The sequence below is a fragment of the Sinocyclocheilus rhinocerous genome, unplaced genomic scaffold (assembly GCF_001515625.1).
Source record: "Sinocyclocheilus rhinocerous isolate Xijiao unplaced genomic scaffold, SAMN03320098_v1.1 scaffold2353, whole genome shotgun sequence".
NCBI classification, from domain to species: domain Eukaryota; kingdom Metazoa; phylum Chordata; class Actinopteri; order Cypriniformes; family Cyprinidae; genus Sinocyclocheilus; species Sinocyclocheilus rhinocerous.
The window spans coordinates 91,403-100,544 of NW_015664224.1; the positions used below are offsets into that span (position 1 = coordinate 91,403).

The 9,142-nt window shown below is 37.9% G+C and overlaps 2 long non-coding RNA genes across 2 annotated transcripts in view; both read right to left on the bottom strand.

Annotated features, from left to right (window-relative positions):
- LOC107730020 (uncharacterized) overlaps nucleotides 1–9,142 on the bottom strand; it is a 22,017-nt gene that overhangs the window by 489 nt on the left and 12,386 nt on the right. The window lies entirely within an intron of this gene.
- On the bottom strand, nucleotides 2,455–4,758 carry LOC107730019 (uncharacterized). The gene is made up of 2 exons (XR_001638641.1): nucleotides 2,624–4,758; nucleotides 2,455–2,554 (listed from the first exon to the last, which is right to left on the bottom strand). It is a non-coding gene; the product is annotated as an uncharacterized LOC107730019 (long non-coding RNA).

Consider the following 9,142-nt stretch of genomic DNA (forward strand, 5'->3'; position numbering starts at 1 on the left):
TATTATTTTATAATAATTCATAACGATGTAGCGTTTCACGCTAAAGATAATGTGATCTTGTGACTCATTATCCCCCTCCACCTCTTTCAGGATGTTCTCTCTTGTGTGGTTCAGCGTTCATTGTTGTTGAGTGGTTAGATGGCCATGCAGCCTTCCACGAAGTATATAGTACATCCAAATCTCTCAACATTGTTCCAGATTAAAGATACCAGTATTGTTATGTAATTATGAATTTTCTGTGATTGCTTAAGTCAACTCATTCTCATTCACCTCTGTCTAACCCTAACCCCCACCTTCTGTTTTCTCTCTTAAAAGCTTTCCTCGTTTGTTTGAAGAGAAGATTTTAGAAGAGAGTCTTTACTGCAGTGGAATTCACTCTTTTATTTCGTATGCAATTTCTAATCAAATAAAGTCAAGTCAAATCAAATCAAATCTCTTTGTTACACATCTTGTACACAAGTGTACCAGCGGTGAAATTTTTATGTGCAAGACTGTTGTTGGCAGTATAAACAACAAATACAAACTCTTCTCTATTTTTCTCTGTCTTCCCCTGTTATTCTTTTTTAAGGTTGCATTCCTTGAGGAGGTCTTTGTCCATTGGTGTGGAGATGACTGGCAACATTTCTTGTAAATGTTGTACACAGTTGTATACCGTTTATACATTTTATTAAATAATCTGAAATTATACTTGACCTTAAGCATCCATCCATCATATATATATATATATATATATATTGAATTGTTATTATGTACATTGGTTTACATTTTACAGGGGACATTTATACAATCAAAGACGTGAGATACGTCAGTAGAAGAATATCCGGTACTCTCTGATCCAACGACATTTTGTACAAAGTCTGTGCATACAGTATACATACATTCAATGTTGGCCATAAGCACCAATTTCACCAAAAATTTCATGTATAGACGGCAAGGAATGCAAAGCTAGGTCCTTTTCACTGGAACCAGGACAGGACCAATCAGGAGCAGACCAGTCAGGATCTCTGCTGGCTTGAGTACAGGCCACGCCTTTTTCTGCACAGACACACTCAGAAATACATACACATAGTTCAAAAGACCCGAGATGTAACAGTAGTTTTCCCCCTTTTACGGGCTTTCCTTTCATTTTAAATAGCTTGTAAAAGTGCCGTTCACTTTCAAATTAACAGCAATTCGGGTGTCAAGCAGTTGTTGTTCGTTCGTTTGAGTTTTCCCTCTTTTCCTCAATTTCCTTCACTTTTAAATAGCTTAAAAGTGTTGTGCGCATTTTACTTTCAATTTCAAATTAGCTGCAATTCGGCGTCAATTGCTTGAATTCAATTCAAGCAACAACAAAATACAACGTAGAACATAGAACTTTATTAACAAAACGAATAAAAATACACCATGCTATATTTCTAATATAAAATAACAAATAACTTACACAAAGTTTAGGTATACAAAACTGAATATCAGTAAACACTGTGGACCAAATAAATAAGAAACGTACGCTTATTAGCAAAATGAATAAGAAAGCTTGGAGGCATGGCATACTTGATTTAAAATGAAACAAAAATACACAGTTTAAATAAATAAAAATCAGCAAACACTGTGGAACCAAATAAATGAAAAAAACGAATGTTTAAAAAAACTATATCACCTTAGATAAATGGCAGAAGTCAACAGGTTTTTCAAAATCCAAAATATTTTTCCAAAACACTTTTACAAGCTGTTTGAACTGAAATGTGTGATGACATTGTTGTACACAACCACCCTATATTGATAAAGATCCACCCAGTGTTTTTTTTGTTTTTTTAATCGCCTTAAATAATTTCCTCTTTCTCATATCAAGCCATTCAGATGCCTGTCTGTGTGACGTCACACAGACCCAGGCCCCTGTCACGATTGTTGATTGACGCTGGTGTTTTACCTTAGACCCACCCTAAGTGAGCTGTCATCAGTCCGCCATTGTTTCGACGCCAGAGCAGGAGTAAACAAGAATGGCTCCTAAGCAATTGAGGTGTTCTGTTGTTGGATGTTATAATGAAGAAGCCGTCATTTACTCCCAAAATCTGAGCCACTGAAAACGCAATGGATTACCTTTGTTTTTGAAGGGAATGCGCCCCCCGATCTACCTAAATGTTGTAGCGAATCAGCTCATTCATGGGGAAATATGAATAATTAATCATAACTAGTTATAATTAATTATAAATATTTAGATCCGCTGTAGATATTTACTTGACCTCTCAGGGTCAACTGTCTGTCAATTCTAAGAACGTTAATTTCCTGGTTAAGGGAAATAACTTTCTTACTGTACAACTCTACACAGAGCCTGTAGCATAAATCTGCAGTTATGAGCAAACAATGACCAACGTCAAGTGTGATACAAGTAAGACTTTATTAACTACATAAACACTTAAACTAGTCCAACATCTAACATACACCTACACAGTCTCTCCCACTGCGTTTCCTTTCGCAGCCTATAGGAGTCCCTGAGTTCTCTTCGGAACATGTCAAGCTTGTCTTGAGTGTTGTTCAGCTGCTGGATCAGAGTCTCTTGAAGTCTATCAATTTCCTCCTGTAACTCCATTCTGCTGGGGTCCTTGTGGGATACCGCCGTGATCTGTTGCTTGAGATCATTTACCTCCTGTTTCAATCCCATGAGGTTGTGGGCCAGGAAGATGATGACCTTGGTGAGCTTTTTGTAGTCATAACTCTCGCTTGAGCCCTGAGTCTGAGGTACTCTTTTCTCTGTGTCCAGTTGCTTTCGGCTCAGTAGGTGGTCGTCGGCCCGGGGTAGGGGGTGTTCCTCACAACGCCTGGCCAGCCCTCTTTGGTCTGCATTCTGGGCAGTTAGTCTGAGCATGTGCAACATTTTGGCAAACTTGTGTTGAGAGTAAGGGCTAGAGACTACTACAAGATCAAAACAGAGTGTGAATGCTAAGATCGGTTTGGGTCAGCATATGTTTGCTGAAAAGGGCGTAAACAGGGTTTTGATTGATGACTTAAGACTACTCTTATTTGTCAAATTATCACTCAGAATTTACTGACGGTTCCCCAAACAGGCTCAATCTCTGAGGAAGTGAAGGAGAAAAGGGGAAAGCAGAAGGAAAAAGAGAGCATTTCTATTCAGATTATGCTTATTATTTGGTGCTCAGGACGATAGTTATGCCCTAGTGTTTGTCTAGATGACTTGTGTAACAGGGTCATAAAATTAGGGCACATGTTGTAAATAAACAAATCAAAAATAGAAGTGTCTCTGGTTCCTTTTGAGGTTCAGAAAGAACATCAAAACAAAGTGGAACAAAAGGGGGTATACCATGTAAATGGATTTAAAATTAGCTGACTGCTATTATTAAAACAGGGTAATCAATCTGGTATTGGGAACAATCAGTAGCACTAGTGATTAACTGATTTGTGTTGGGCAACACACCATGTCTGGTCACAGCTGCTGCGTGTTCAGTTTGCCATGTGTGTGCCCCGCCCTCCGTGGCACATTACTCACTGTGTCACTAAAAGCACCCAATAACTTAATGATTCTTCTCTAGATAGACAGTTAAAATGTAATTAAATTTAGATTTAATTAGGTAGTAACTGAGCAATAGCATTCAGGAAGGATACATCTAAGATAGTTAAATTCGCTGAGACGAATTGAAGATTGGTAAACATAGAAAAAGAAGAAAAAGAAGGAAAAGACAGTGAAAAATCAGAAACCAGGGATTAGGTTAAGTTCAAATTACTTCACACTGCATACACACATGCTGTATTTAAAAGCTTCAATTAAAGAGTGTTAACCCCTAATTGTTAAAGCTATTTGGTAGCTTAGCCTAAGATGAAACTATGCTAAGTCGTGTTAGCTTAGCTGCTTCAGGTGGTTTGTTTACAAATTTGGCGTCGCGTGTGCTATGTGAAGTTAGCGCTTCCTGTGACAAGTCATTGTCATGGTAACCAATGCATGCCAGTGCAATTCAAGCAGTTTAGTGTCTGCCTATTTCAAAGAAGTTGCCCACAGTTTTAAAACGTGGTGCTTTCAGTCCTTCAAGACTTGTTGCATTAAATAAGCACTTGTGAGTGCTTCTCTAATTTAACAATAAACTTCTTGCACTTGTTTAAAGAATTAAAAAAACAGGTTTACTGTAAGTTACAGCCGGTTTAAACATATATGTAGTTATGTGTGCCTCACACATGAATACTAAAGTACAGTATTACACCTTTAATTTCACTCAGCGAGTGAAACACAGTAATGACCACCAGGTTGCTAGGCTTGTATATATGCTGTCAAAGTGTAGATGAATTGCTTCACTCTAATTATAATCTCTAAGGCCCTTATGCTGTAGAAAGAGGAGCAACACTCAAATCTACCTTGATATAACTGTACTGAGATTTCTTCTTCAAAGAAACAATTTAAACAATACTGCAATTTTGTGATTTCTTCACTAAAGCATTATTCATTATGGTACAGTTTGGACATGCCGCTGAGCTGAGATTCAGACTTATGCTTTGTCAGAACAGATTTATGCTTTAATACTGAAATTAGGGTTTCTTTGCTAAAATCAGATTAACCTTACACTGATACCATTAGGCATGAAATACATAAAGACTCTTCCAATCATAATAGCGGTACCAATTCAAGCCCCCACTTTATCTGCATTTAAACAAGCCAGCAAATAGGGACACAACAGCGTATCTCAAGTCACGCACACACTTTTAGGTTGACAGTGTTTAGGCTCATAACCATCGTTTTATCACGCCCGCATTTCTCCACCAATCTGTAGCGAATCAGCTCATTCATGGTGAAATATGAATAATTAATCATAACTTGTTATAATTAATTATGAATATTTTAGATCCGCTGTAGATATTTACTTGACCTCTCAGGGTCAACTGTCTGTCAATTCTAAGAATGTTAATTTCCTGGTTAAGGGAAATTACTTTCTTACTGTACAATTCTACACAGAGCTTGTAGCATAAATCTGCATGATTAAGTGACTCCAGTTATGAGCAAACAATGAACCACGTCAAGTGTGATACAAGTAAGGTTTTATTAACTACATAAACACTTAAACTAGTCTAACATACTACATAAACACTTAAACTGGTCTAACATACACATACACACCCACACACACACACACGCATACAGTTGGTATAGGGGGGGGTTAAAGCTTAAGCAGTAAAGAGGAGAGAAATAAGGAATGAAGTTATGGAATCATTTGCATATTCAGCAGATTTACAGCCTGAAGGGAACATCAAATTCTTAGTTCAAACACATCTTTGTAAAAAGGTGCAAATGATACCTAATGTATCAATTAATAAGACTAAGTTTGAATACTTGCACGTCTCGTCTGTCTGAAAGAAAGGCTTGATGCAGTCCAAAAGTTCAAGTTGATCTTTGCTGAAGTTGGTTGATGAAAAAGAACCAGTTTTGAGTCAGAGAATCTTGATGGATGGAAAGGTCGAGGCGGAAGCCTGGCACGAACTTAGGGTGTTCCTGGAGCGTTTTCTCACATCTTCATCTAAACCTAACAGAACCACCGACTCTGGGCGGGTCACATGGAGTGATGCCTTTAAGGTCGGAGAAGATCCCCGCCTCTCAAGATGGGCTTGTCCAATGAGAAAGTCCGGAATCCCAAGTGGGAGATTTGAGATCCTGGGGAGTTTTTATGACCCTTTGTTTGAAAGCATAGTAGTTTGCATATGAAACTTGGATCAAAATTACTAAAGATTCTTAGAACACTAATATGTTGCGTAGGTATAAACATACAATATACACTCTCAATTGGATCATCCGAATACGAATTAATAGAGACCAAACACGTTATATGTAAGGTTACATGAATGAGTGGTTCTATCATAAGCATGCATAAAATAGTCTACAATACAACAGATAATATACAAGACAGCAATAATATACACAATAACCTGGAGGATATGTGTGTTCATTCAAAGAAAGGTTTTCCTATGAATTAATTAGTAGAAAAGTCCATTTCTACTGTGCATTGTGTCTCTTCCTATGGAGAATGTAGTGAGAGGGGTAATTCTCAACATGCCATTAGGTCGTAAAATCTATCTGGTCTAGCAGAGGTGTCAGGGTTGCCATGGTAACCAGGGTCCTGGGCCTTGGTCTCAGACAACTTGGCACCCAGTATGTTTATTGGGTGAGGGGTCTGTGAACGTTTGTTAATCTAATGAATAATTGATTTGTTAAATCAAATGAAAAATGGTGTGTCTGATTGGTCCAGACGCTACATATGACTAGTGCTTGCTGTAGTATTTGCAGCGTGCTTCAGAAACCCTCCATCCTTCCCCAGCTTCACCTGTATAGGTCTGCTACGGGGTGATCATGTATGCTATATGGGGGTTATTTCATTTATGTTATATACTGTATGCAACAGCAGTATTTCTTACATGCACACAGCAGCATGTTTTGGATGTATTGGCAGTAGCAAGTCTCTATTCCACCAAGACCAAATGCATTAATGTTGGACTAGTGTACACTTTACAGTAATGTTCACAAATTCCCTTAATAAATACTTTGCTAGTGGTAAGTCATGTTCATAAACAGTCTACAAATGGTAGTAAAACATCAGTTAATGTTGGACTAGTGTACACTTTACAATAAGGTTCACACATTCCCTTAATAAATACTTTGTTAGTGGTAAGTCATGTTAATAAACAGTCTACAAACATGAGCAGTTGATGTTTATATGGTTTCCAAGTTTACCAATAGCCCAAATCGGTGCCCAAATGAGGAGTTAGTATTGTTTATCCATTGTGTGTGTTAGCTGCTACATAAACTTATGTGTATAAATGTAGTTTAATTAACCCTTAAATACACAAATGTTTCACCAATCATTATTACATATTCGGGTCTTTAGCAACCCGGACCAATATATCCAACACGGATAGATTTCTAACTGCTGCAATTGCATATACAGTGGGTACGGAAAGTATTCTGCCCCCCTTAAATTTTTCACTCTTTGTTATATTGCAGCCATTTGCTAAAATCATTTAAGTTAATTTTTTTTCCTCATTAATGTACACACAGCACCCCATATTGACAGAAAAACACAGAATTGTTGACATTTTTGCAGATTTATTAAAAAAGAAAATTAAGAACAATTACGGAAGAATAAAATAAAGCATATTTCGTTACGTTTTGAAACTTAGAAGGGTTAGATTTGAGCAGATGCTTTTACCATCGCTGTCAGCACTTCCCCAATACATTCAGCATCTGGCTCATATTCGCGATCTCAACCATATTCTCAAAACTAATCGTTTTCAATATGACTTCAAAATCAATATTTTGATCACTGGCAGCTTATTCACCACATCCACCATCAAATGACAGTGACATTTATATTGCATTGCATACAGTAATTGCTCTGCAGTAAAGCCATTCAAACCAGTTACATTTTTGCTGATGATATTCTTTTGTTTTATGCCTGCGGTAGACTGAAACATCACTTCATCATTGTGTATCAAACAGTGCCACCTCGAGGAATAAAGATGCATTGCACGTATATCATCAGATATGTAAATATAGTTGCTCAAGAAAAATATACTTACACATTTACATACCTCGGTGATCCTATACACTTTTTACAAAAAAATTAATCAGAAACAGGCATTCTGTTATATATATATATTTTTTTTTTTCTGATTATATTGCTTATAATGAATAGATTGAGGAATACTAAGAAATTTGATGTCTAACTTTAAAAATATGAAGGACGGAGAGGGTAGTGAATGATTCCATATGCCAAAAGTCCCCGGATGGTCTACTATTTCAGGTCGATTTTTGAAGTGTGGATCCGTGCACACTCTAATGGCTAAAATTGCCCACAATCCATTGCGCTTTGGCGAAGGATTAGGTGCAGAACTACAAACATGATTAAAACGCGTTAGAAAAACTATAAATGTGGCAGATGCGCGTGATTGACGGTTAGGTAGAGAGGTTTACAAAAAGGTTTGAGTTACTAATAATCAACATTTAACCTGGTAAAATATACTTATTTATTGTTATCCTTGTTATATTTCATCTGTAACAGCAATGTGAACTTTTATAAACATCCATTTGGTCGTTAACTTTTAAATGCATCATTATGCAGAAAATATCCACATGAAAGACCCACGACTGGCAGATCAACGAACTACTTCTTTTCTCTCCAGTACTGTAGGAAGTTAAATGAAATGAAATGTGGAGGATGTTAACTGTGACCAGATGATTGACAGGCCAGTTTACCGTGACAGGGTGCGTGTAACAGGTGTGAAACAATTGTGTGACGTGATAGTTTGTCCCAAAGCTTGCCTACTCTTCTACTACACACTCAAAAGTGTGTACTTTTTCTTCACCAAAATAGTACATACTTTAAGGGCGTAGTATAAGTAGGCACATTGGGACGCAGCACAGGAGTAGGGTTGGAGACCTCTGCTCTAGGACAAAGCTAAACCTCAATTTTATGCAGTGATGCCTCAGGGTTCTCTGGGCCAGAGCTCATCTCAGATAGTCAAAAACGTGTGAAGTCTTGTATCAAGCAAGATTAGCCAAAAAATTTGCTTGCAAAATTCCCAAACAATTAAACATTTTAATTAAAAGGAAAGTTGATGTCACACAGTGTTAAACATGCCTCTGTCTCAACGTTTTTGGAGTGTGTTGCAGCCATCAAAACTTGTTTCTATTTACAAAATAAAATTTGCTGGCCAGTACAAACATTGGAATGTTGGTAACACTTTCTATGAAGCCCATATTTATAATACATTATAAGGGTATTCTTAACTACTTTGTTTGGCCTTTCAAAAGAGGACGATATCCGCTTCGTCATGCCTAGGGCTGATCCGTGCTGGTCGCTGAGGGCATTCATCAACTTCGCGCTGTGGATCGCCGGATCGGCTTTCACCGTGGACAAAGCGGAGTCCAGCCCGGGGTCATCACATGTGGTTGCCACAAGCCCACCGGCCGCTCCTTCGTCGAATCCACCAGCCACGCCGTTCTCAAGCCCGCCCGCCACCGCTCACTCTAGCCCGCCGCGTGTTTCGTTGTGAAAGCGAAACTACTTTGTTTGGTCTTCCAAAAGAGGACACGACTAGAAATCAGTGGTTAAGTTGTATTTACAACACTGTTCCAGAACAGTTCAACCCAAATATTCAGATGTGTGTAGCA